This window comes from Pinus tabuliformis, chromosome 8, assembly GCF_031772625.1.
Source record: "Pinus tabuliformis cultivar Carrire ecotype Pingquan chromosome 8, CPIR1, whole genome shotgun sequence".
NCBI classification, from domain to species: Eukaryota; Viridiplantae; Streptophyta; class Pinopsida; order Pinales; family Pinaceae; genus Pinus; species Pinus tabuliformis.
In genome coordinates this window covers 251,074,031-251,083,358 of record NC_142294.1, presented here as the reverse complement: position 1 = coordinate 251,083,358, position 9,328 = coordinate 251,074,031, and the positions used below count along the sequence as shown (strand labels likewise).

General features: G+C 36.9%; 1 pseudogene; it reads left to right on the top strand.

Annotated features, from left to right (window-relative positions):
- Positions 1–7,403: 7,403 nt before the first annotated feature.
- The window catches only part of LOC149235096 (uncharacterized), a 29,768-nt pseudogene continuing 27,843 nt past the window's right edge, over positions 7,404–9,328 (top strand).

Below are 9,328 nucleotides of genomic sequence, written 5' to 3'. Positions count from 1 at the left end.
AGAGAGTTGGTTATTGTGCAGAGCTTAGTGCAGCTAATAGTAGACTCACTAAAGCTGTGTGGAGACATTATCAGAGATAATGATGGCTATTGATATCATCATGAGATAACTTTTGCAGACTCTATGTGGACAGTATGAAGATTTTGAAAGACTTCTTCATATGAAGACTGGTTTCCATTGATGCTATAGCATGGAGACTATAGTGAAGTTGAAAACAGACAGAATTTAGTAAAGAAGTGTTTTGGGAGCATAAAATCGCTATCAAACATGCCTTGACAAGATTGGGGCGGAGCCCTTGGGGTTGGAGCCTCAAAATTGGAAGGATTGGTGTCCTTGAGGTTGGTGCCTCAAAACTGGAAGGATTTCTATCTTAGGAGTTGGTGCTCCTAAGTCCAAGGTTGGTGCTTGGCAACAGATTAGAACCATATATATATATCTATATATATATATATATATATATATATATATATATATATATATATATATATATATATATATATATATATATATATTGTGTCTATTTTATTGCAAAGATTATATTAATAAAATATTTTATTCTTGTTGTTCAACTTGTTTTCTGAATATAAATGTTTTAACTGGTAAAATAACAATTGAAAAGAAATACTGATCCCCCCCCCCCCCCCATTAGTATTTCCCACAACTGGTATTAGAGCCAGTACCTTCATTCAAAGCCTAACAACTTGAAGGTTGATCTTTAGAACACAAATGGTGAAGTCAAGGAAGAAAGTCTCCAATCCTCCTAAGGATGTGTCTCCCTCTACCACTAAAACAGAAGACAATCAATTTGAGCAGGCTCCATGGTTGAATGGAAACTTTAATATATGGGAAGCAAGAATGAGGAATTTCTTAAAGACTCAAGGCATTGAAATCTAGAAATCAGTAATTGTTGATAGCATGATGGATGGAGAATCCAAGGAGTACAATGCAAAAGCAATGAAGGCAATCTTGAATGGGCTACCTAATTCTATAAATAACAATTTAGGAAAATGTTCATCAGCAAAGGGTATATGGGACAAAATTCATGACCTTCATTCAAAAGGAGCATTCACCATGACCATCAGTCAAGAAGATGATGGAAATCAAGAAGGAAATCCAAAACCCATCACAAAAGCTGAAAATGAGAATGATGATATCAAGGCTAAAGAAGATCTAGAAGATGAAGAGAATGAAAAATATTTTGTAGAAGATCTCCTCACTCAACTTATGGCTGCCATGGAAGAGATTATCAATTTGAAAAAGGAAAATGAGGAACTTAAGAAGAAAGCACTAGCTGGTGACCAAGACCAAACAAGGAAGAAAGTTGACCTTGTCAAGCTTCAAGTACAAGAAAGGGATGAAGAGCTTGCCAAGCTTAAGAAGGAATTTCATCAAAGCAAAAGAAAGCAGCATGAAGAAGTCATATCCATGACAAATCAATTGGATAAAGCAAAGAAACAGGAAGATACCTTGTCAAGTCAACTTGAACAAAGGAACAAGAGCTTGAACAAACTTGAAGAAGAGATTGGTCAGTACAAGGTAGAGGTCTCCTCTCTCAAATCTCAACTACAAGAAGCAAGAAAGTTATCACAAGGAGCTAACAAGACAATGGAATTGATGAAGCAGAAAAGGAGAGAAACATCATGATATGTCAACTAAAAGAAAAGTATGAAGAAATTTTCAAATTAAAATATAACATCAAACTTCTCAAGACCAAAACATGTAAAGCTACAAGGATCAAGGAAGAAATGGAGAGTAGTCTAGCAAAGGAAAATGAAGAAATCTTCAAAATGAAGTTAGATATCATCTCCCTTAAAATAAAAGAAAATGAAGTTGCTCATATCAAGGAAGAAACTGAAAAATAACTTGCTAAGAAGAATAATGAGTTTGAAAGATTGGAAGAAGAGATTGTCTTCCTCAGGAAAAAGGTTAAAGGGATGAAAAAAACCTTGAAGAGCTCTCAAGCCTTGGATGACATGCTCAGCCATCAAAGATTTCCATTTGATAAATTAGGTCTTGGGTATGCAGGTGAATCCTCAAACAAGAATGATAATGCTTCAAACAAAAGGGATGTGAAGAAGCCAAAAAGAAATGGTGATGTTCCCAGTTCCAGCAAAGGCAAGGATAAAAATCAACGCAACAATGGAAGAAATCCTGCTCCATGAAGAAATGTAGATAATGTCAAGGATGCTAGAAGCAATGGTTATCATCAAAGGATCTCAAGACATAAAGACTTCAGAAGTACATCAAGGAAATCTCCATCTACCAGGTACCAAATTTTATTTCTTGGTTATTGTTATTCTTGTACAAACTTTGGTCACATGGCAAAAGATTGTGAAGAATATCGTAAAGATAGATGTTATGGTCGCCAACCATACAATAAAGACATATATTATCTTTCCCAACAATCTCCAAGGAAAAATTTTGCAAGAAGAAATTAGGAATTATTATTCATGAACAATGTAGAATGCTTCAAGTGTCATAACATTGGTCATATGGAATGTGATTGTAACTTAACATAGGCTCTTACACAAGCTAGAACCATGCAAAAGAATAAAGTTACACAAGTATGGAGAAGGAAGAAAGTACAATCCGAAATTTCCTTGAACTCTCCAGCCAACAACACATGTTGTTGACCTAACGTTCGACAATCTTAGCATTTGATGGGAATACTCTGCCAAAAGAGATGATGCATACAGTCAGGGGGAGCCTGTGATTCTTGATCATTATTGTAGAAGAATTGAAGTGAATAATCTCTAAGCATTGTTTAAGCCATGATAAAGTAGTTCTGAGACATGAAGAGGGGATAATGTGCTAGTTGCAGCAATCCTTCTATCTTGAGTAAAAAGAAGAGGACTATAACAGGGGGAGCAGTTCGACAGGGGTAGTCCTTGTGCACTCCTTTACCACTGATGTCAAAGTGGGAGAGAAGATGAATATTGCCATCAATGACAAATGGGGATATTGTTGACCTAGTTTGTCATTGATGTCAATATGGCAATAATCTGGATGAGTAAACAATGATGTGAAACCAAGAAGAGTATATCCATGGAGAAACAGGAGCAAGAAGCCAAGGAGAAAAGCCATCAGGGAAGCCATCAAAAGAGGAGCACATCAGAGGAGTATTGCAAAATATTAGAGCAAAGAATATCGGAAGTCACAGGAGCTATCAAGAGAAGCATATCGGAAGAGTTCATTGGAAACAGGTTATCGAAAGCTATCATGAAGCCAAAGCGTAAGAGGAAGAGGTCATTGGAAGCAAAGAGGTCATTAGCTATTGTGTGCAGGCAGAATTCAGAGAAACATAGAGAGGAGAAGAAGAGACAGAGGAATCATAATGGGTCTTTGAATCTAGTTGAAGAATCAGAGTGAAGCTCAGAGAGAATCAATGATGTATGAATTCACATAAGGCAGGCTCAAAGAGAGTTGAGCAATGGAAAAGTGAAAGGCCGAAACCCTGAAGAAAACTTGAAACCACATGGAAAAACACTGAAAAAATGAATCAAAGTGAAAGTGAGGAGACAAATGAAGTTTGAGTGCACAAGAACCGTTGGATCTTGGAGATCAATAAACAAGATTGTTTGTAATGAGCGACCATGATTAAGTCATGCAACGTAAAGTCAAAGAAATGAACGATGAAGATTAATTTAAGTATTAATGGATGAGGAAATCGGAGGATTCGTCGTAGCCATTGATGATAGAAGATCTATGGTCATCGAGCGCTAAATAGCTCAGCCATTAGTCAAATATAAAGGAGGGTTTATAAGCAGAAATGGTTTATCATGGTGAGAATAAGCGGTAAGTGGTAATAGGAGGGAGTCACCCGATTCCATTCAATGGTTGACATGTAACAACTAGACGAGAGAGAAAAACTGCTCATTTCAGGTGGGTAACTCTCATGCAAGTAGTCCATCCGAAATCACTATAGGTTGTTGGATCTAGCGTGGGTTTATCGACGGTGAAGGATCAACAGATAGTTTTGGATTGATCAGGTTAAGTTAGGACCATTAGATCTGGAGAGAAGAGATCTACAACGCAGCAAGCTTCCGATGGATAGTGTTGATTAGATTGAGTGTTGATCATTGGATCTAATACAGAAGAGATTGATGGTGCGGAACGAGGACCACTATTATAACACGCCCTAACGTTATATCACGTCCACTATGTTAGAAGTTATGTATCGCAAATCATAAGGGTTGTCGCTGCTGGACCACCGATTGCAATTGAGATAGTGACATGGTATGTGGGACCTCCCTGTTGGTACAAGCCTCTCCAATAAAATCCTACATAAATAATGATTGAGTCTGTAGTACAAATATTAAAGAAAAAAAGGGCCTCTCTGATATTTTTTAATATGAAACATTTCTTTGTAATTCGGCCTCTCTTTTGAATTTACATGTCTTGTGTGTATTGGAACACTCAAATAGACAGAGAAAGCCATGGACTGGGAAGCCGAAGAATCAAGCGAGTGTAGATGGATGAGCATTGAGGAAGCTAAAGTGACTGGATGAGGGAAGCCAAAAGGTCGAGCGAGCACAGAGGAAGCGGAAGTTCAAGTGAGCAAAAGGGAAGCCAAAGGTCAGGTGTATAAGTATAAGAAAATAGAGAATTGCCTTTATGAGTGGTTGTTGGTGAACTGGAAGAAAGAAGGAAGTCAACAGTCCAGCAAGATAGAAAGAGGCCGAAGGTCCAACAGGATAGAAGGAAGACGAAGGTCCAACTAGACAGGAGGTAGTCGAAGGACGAGCAACTCTATTGATCATGTTACCCTGTGAAAGACTCATACCTATGATGAATTAATTAGGTACATAATGCATACTAAAGAAAAATTCTATGATATAATAAATGAAGTTTCATTTGATATCGCTTGAAGGGAACAGTAGCCAACACCAGTATTGAAGCATATGTGAATGTATTTCTGGGAAGCAAGATATTGCAATAGAAAGAACAGTGCACAGTAGTCACGTTAGAAGCATTCACAATGACAGTGAGAACAGAGGCTTGAAACAGAGAGTTGGTACTTGTGCAAAGCTTAGTGTAGCTAATACTAGACTCACTAAAGTTGTTTGGAGACATTATTAGAGATCATGATGGCTATTTGATATCATCATGAGATAACTTTTGCAGACTCTGTGTGGACAGTATGAAGAGTTGTAAAGACTTCTTCATATGAAGACTGGTTTCCATTGATGTTGTAGCATGGAGACTACAGTGAAGCTGTAAACAGACAAAATTCAGTAAAGAAGAGTTTTGGGAGCAGAAAATCACTATCAAACATGCCTTGACAAGATTGGGTTAGAGCCCTTGGGGTTGGAGCCTCAGAATTGGAAGGATTGGTGTCCTTGAGGTTGGTGCCTCAGAACTGGAAGGATTGGTGTCCTGGGACTTGCTGCTCCTAAGTCCAAGGTTGGTGCCTTGACAAAAGAGATTTGGTGCTCTGGAGGTTGGAGCCTCACAAAAGTCCAAGAAATTGGAACCATATATATATTGTATCTATTTTATTGCAAATATTATATTAATAAATAACTTATTCTTGTTGTTCATCTTGTGTTCTGAATATAAATGTTTTAACTGGTAAAATAACAATTGAAAAGAAATATTGATTCACCACCCCCCTCTCAGTATTTCCAACAGTTCTTTCAACCATGAAAACCTCACCTCTACATGATCACGAGGTTCGTTTACATATTTGTTGCCCATGATTAGGGTTTTATGATTTTCGGCCTCACCGATCTCAATCCCTATAATCTCCAAAAAATACCCAAAGAAACCTACTCTAATACCAAATGATCCAAACCGCTATGGATATTCCACTGGACAGTTCGTCGCAATATATCTGATAATATTATATTAAAAATATGAGATTCTACACTATTACAGTTTTATTTAATTTCTAGTTCTGTAAAATTAATTGCAATTAGTGCATGCATGTAAACGTAAATCAAGTAGAAAGTAGAGAACAAAAAACTAATCCCACACACACATAATACACAAGATATGCTCTCTGGGAAACCCTTTTGGGAGAAATCCCAACTAGAAGGTGAGGCCACTTTGTTCCCTTTCTCTGTTTGTAAATATGGCTGCATATAAAAAGAAGTAATCTTTGTCACCCATGGGATGCTACAGTGCACAAGTCCTCTATGTTTTCTCTACCTCCTACCTCTCCTGGCTATCTTTGCTCGACTATGGAACAAAATTCCCTAGAAATAATGGAATGCCTCTTCCTCCTAGTGGCTTGGTTATAACACAGCCTGATAGCCTACTAGTGGTTAAGTTTGACTACATCAACTCTTAACTATAGTTACAAAATAGACTCTTTTTCTAGTGCCTGGAAAACCATTCCAAATTGTATCATTCTTTGGATCTATGTAAGCTCAATTTTGTATTATGTCTAAATTCATTAATATAATTTTTGTTGAATGATTCACTTCAGTTTTTCTAAGTTTCTATCATGTTAGTCCAAAGTTAATTCTATCATAAATGCAAGATATGTGTGTCATTTGCCCAAATATCTTGCTTTTAATGCCAAAGACAATGTTGAATTTTGGTTTAAAATTTATATTCTAAAGGCAATGCAATGTTAAGATATCGATTAAGATATCTAGTAAGGAATCTAGGTTAATAATGAAAAGATAGATCTGGAACAACCATCATACAAAGAATTAATCCAAAAAAATTGGTTTAAATGAAAAAGATAATGTAATGTTAAGGGATTTGTGTATATATCTGTAAGCTAATAAGGAAACTTAGTTGATAATGAAAACAGTATATATTAAATGACCAACGTGTAGAGACAACAATAGTTCTTTGCATCACAAGGAACCCAATAAAAATTCTAGAATTAGTGCTTTGCATTATAAGTAATCAAGTAGAAATTCTAGGTTATTGTTATATGGACAGAATCCAGATATAAAGACTCACCAGCTGCCTTTTACTATGTAATTACCAGCTCTTTATAGTTGAGGCTATCTAATTACCATAGTAGTTTTACACTACATCTCTCTATGTGTGAAAGGTTACATTAACTTTTCTCTCAAGACAACAATCCCCATTTCCTTTTGTTACAATATATAGCATTAACATTACCCTCTGAAGTTGGAGTAGGGAAAGTTTCTCCACCTAATTTGTTATATCCTTTTCTAGAATCTCAAGATTCAAGCATGTGTTGTTTTAACAATTCCTAACAAAATAATAAATGGCAACCTCTCATTTCTCCCTTTGTAAAGTTTTTCAATGTGTTAGTATCACCTTACCATGGGGGATTTTAAGCTCATTACTTTACCCTATGTATCGTTCTGTATTCTACGTTTGATCACTATTTGTTCATTCTTTGTTGGTATTTGAAATGTTCTTGACAATGTATCAGAGGCTTCCCAAGACAAAAATTCATCCATGTTTTTTTATAGATGCTTTAAAGAACTTTGTTGACAAATCTAAAACCTCATACTATGAAGATGGAAATGTTATCATCTCAATGGTTTTCAGCTTTGGTATGCTTAAAATTCATCTATATTCTTATCTAATCTTTCACATAACATGGAGAGAGTCGTTGACATCAAGTTGACTAGGGACATGGAAGTTCCTGCACTTTTAAGGAAATATAGCACTTTGTCTACTCCAACTCTGGAGAAACTACCAGTATTGATGGACTATTATCCTCATGAGAATTTTAACTAGGGTGGATCCTTTCAATCATTCAATCCCATCGAGAATATCAAAATCCCCTCAACAACATGCCTAGAATATAACTTTGGTGTTAGTTTTTCGAAAGTTCTAACATGTTACGAGAGGCTTATGAAAATTCCTGTTGGTGTCCAGGTATGAAAAAATTCATCAACCCTTTTCCTACATTAATTCATCAATTCGGGTGCGTACTCTTTCCAAGGTAATGTGCAAGGTATATGCAAGAGAAAGATTACATTCTACATCAACCAAGGGTTCGTGGTTAAGAAATCAAAACATTGTTGTAACAATAACATAAATGGATTGCAGAACTTAAAAAGGCATTCACAACAATCTATGTAATATGCAACAACAATAAAGAAATAAATGTAACAAGTAAAACAACACATGAAAAGGACACACATAGCACCTGATCAGAAGAGCGGGCCCAACTCTTTGATCAGGGATGCATTTACTCACAACCGAATATCGAATAGCAAAGCATTATATTTTATTAATCTGAAGAAAACAGTTACAATACATATCTTGGTATGGCTAATGCCCTCCCCCCCCACCACCACATAGGAATGCCCCATATTTTATACAATATAGAGGTTGATAACATCTTCCCCTGAAACCCAGCAACTACATGCCCAGAAATATACATCAATTCAAAACAGCACTAGTGCCAAGAAAGCGAGAACAGAAATCATCCAAAATAGATTGGGAACAATTGCAAGTTGGTTATGTTGTTTTAGCATTGTTGAATAACTACTGTGAATCACAAAACTGTCGCTATATGTTGGAATATCAACATCTGTTCTCTAGAACCTGTGGACATAACACATTTTAGTGGTTCGCATAGGTAAAACCCTTGTGACTTTACTTCATTAATTAAATATTCCAAGAGATAAAGAAAGGAGGGTCACCTCATAGATTTAGCATAATAGATACATGTTAATGGGTGTGAAAAGGATGAAAAGATGAGTGGAAATGTAAGGAAAAGGTAAGCAAATTTAGTGCCCAACATCTCCCCCCAACTAGCCTTCTGCATGCCCTCATGCAGCTCGACGCCTCTGCAAGTTTGGATTGGATCAATTGTGGGCTTCGCGAAGCTGGGCAAGATCATATTCCTCTACCATGTCTATTCCTGGAACCTTACACCCTTCTGAAAGAAGAACTTCCTTCCACCAATCATTTGGTACATTATATGTTGGGGTATAGTGTTCTGCCAGCAACCAAATGACAGGGAACTAGAACCAGATTCCCATCCACCAGACCCCACATGTTTGGATATATGCCACATATCTTCGACCCTACTTAGTGCTCGTGCAAAATTTGGTGCTCCAAACGGTTCCCTATTTCGAACAGATGTGGATGACATTATCCACCTTTTCTGGCAACTGTCAAGGGCCTCATCTTGAAACGTGACTATTTGTCTGACACAAAGATCAATGCACCACTTTTGTGTCCCCAACATCCGTTCTCTATTTCCCCAAATTTCTAAAAGGGTGTTGTGCTTATTGTACATAGTCACTGACAACTCGTGCTTCCATCTCATCATAAAAGGCTTCATGGTCTGATTTGACTCAAACATATTAAAAGCCTTCTGCCAAGTTATCTGAGTGAGAGTATAAGAGGTGAGAGCCCTTAAATGAATGTCCCCCAC